Source organism: Buceros rhinoceros, unplaced genomic scaffold, assembly GCF_000710305.1.
Source record: "Buceros rhinoceros silvestris isolate BGI_N320 unplaced genomic scaffold, ASM71030v1 scaffold44970, whole genome shotgun sequence".
NCBI lineage: Eukaryota > Metazoa > Chordata > Aves > Bucerotiformes > Bucerotidae > Buceros > Buceros rhinoceros.
The window spans coordinates 1-2,391 of NW_010392187.1; positions in this window are offsets into that span (position 1 = coordinate 1).

Here is a 2,391-nt window from a genome sequence, read left to right on the forward strand (position 1 = left end):
TGTGCCTGCGCCCAGGCTGTGCTCCCCTGCACGGGGTCCCAGAGCTCTCTGTGCTGTGCTTGCTCAGCTTCAGGCTCTGCTTTTCGTGTCCAGCTCCGTCAAGGCCAGAGATAAACACAACAGCTTCGTGTATCAACTGTAAACGGATGCGCTAATAACCCTTCGTTTCCCTGCACCCCTCGCTCGACCTTTTTCCTTCCTCTAATTGCAGCACTGCTCCAGACTTTCATAAAACTACTGTTGTCTGTCCCCAATCAAAACAGGCCCCTCCTGCCTTCTCAGAGGCACTTCACATCAGATTCTCTCGTCAGTGGCACCCTGAGGGGTTTTCCAGACATGAGAACAGAAGACAGCATTTCACTTCCCCACCTGCAGGAATTCCTGCTCGGTCCCGCTCTGGGGTGAAGTGGCTTATGCTACAGCCAGCACCAGAGGTGAGGGAAGCAAGTCACCCACAGCCTCTGCGAAGCGCAGCGGGAGGACAGAAAGGCCTGGCTTCTTGTGCGTGTGTCAGGACTGAGGGTGTCGTCTGCCAGCTCATGCCCCTGCTGCCAGGGCTGTGTGCTCCCTTCAGCAGTGGTGCACTGGAAAGCACGAGCAGAAGAGTGTTTGGGCAAGGTTCACGGTGCAGAGAACTGTGAACCCACCTCTGCTGCCCTGTAACAACTGTAGGAGGTGAGCAGGGGTGTCTGTCCTGCCAGGCTGAGCGGCAGGTAGAACCCAGAGACGTAGGACTGCTCAGCCCGAGCTCACCAGAGCTCTCAACTCAGATTCCTCACACTCCACTGCCTTTAGCAGCGGGGGATGGACTCTCTTCTCCGTTACAGGGCTGGGCCTCTGCTCTGGCAGGCGAGCAGAAGGGGACGGGGGTCAGCAGTGTCATTTCCTTCCTTGAATTTCCCCCCTTTGTTTCCTAGGCTTCCTCCACACACTGTCCCAGGGGTGTAGCCCGCAGTGCATCGACAGGCTGGTAATAAGATAGATAGCATCTGCTGAGGTCAAATAAGAGGTAGGATTAGTGCTTCCACACGCTTACAAGCTAGAGCTTAGCGCATCAGCCCCGGTACGTGACGGCACAAGACCCAGCACTTCTACAGCCTGAGGAAGAGGGAAGCCGGACAGCCAAGAGCAGAGGATACACTATGCTTCGCTCCCTCCAGTAACAGCCACAAGCGACTGTGTGCTCAGCCTGGTGAAGGAGCTCACGGCAGCACTGGTTTACACCGGCCGGGGCTGCTGCCCCACACACAGTGGATATGCCCATTCCGGCTCCCAATGTGAAGTAGGAGCACACCCATTTTTGTACTGAGAAGAATTTTTGGCTTCAAGTTTCTTTTTCCACAGAAAAAGGAACAAAATTTTCACTAACCCACACATGACCCACAAAGGTTACCCATCTCCTCCCCTACTGAAAGCCCCAGGGCTGGCTCCCTCCCTCCTTCCCTCCGCCAGCAGGCAGAGCAGCCCAGGGCTCTACACCCTGGCTCACAGGCAGTAGGTTCTCCTTGTTGGCCAAGGGTCCGCCGGGTCCTGTGACTGGTGTAAGTAACAAGGATAACAAGGCTTTGGTAAGAAGCTCAGTGGGCACCTTGTGTTCTTCAGTTCAGATCCATTGTTCTGGACAGAGAGAAAAGAGATAAAACCTAGAGATCAAAACTTGCTTCACATTTGGGGCCCTAAAGTCCCCTGAAGGGAAAGCCCCACCCAGTTATTTAACTGGCACTGTGGGAGTTGATGAGAATGATTTATTTCTCGTCAGCTCAAAGCCACAGACGGACTGCTTCCCTCTTGCCACCTAACAGCATTACTTTGCACCAACAGACTGCTTTCATTTTCGAGTGGCTTGAGATGACAAACTAATCACCTCACCACGCCTGAGAGCAACAGATGGTAGCGCAGTGTTACCATCGCAATTTGACAGCTGGAAAACCTCCTAGAGGGGGCTATAGCGGGGTCTGGAGGGCACCTGGCCCCTCTCCCTCTTCAGAGCCAGGGTTCCCAGATTCTGCTTTACCCCAGCCTCACCGCACATCACTTCTCCTGAGCAAAGCTACATGGGTTCTTTATGCCACCATTATCGTGGAGTAACACCCTTCCAGAGGGCCTCTTAGCTCAGCACATCTCCAGGTGGGTCATTACTGCTTTGGATTTCAAGACTGGATGTCTACCCAATAATGCAATTAGTCCATCTTGCCATATTTTGAGAGAGTATCCTGTATCGGCGTTCCACCCCACAGTCAAAGATGATCCCAAATTACAACTGTGCCACAACAACAGTGTCAGTCAGCATCAAATGTTAGAAAACCTTGAAAAAAAGAGTTCTCACATTTCTAAGAGCAACACTTGGCAGAGCACTAATATGAAGATAATTAATAGACAACCTGACTGCAT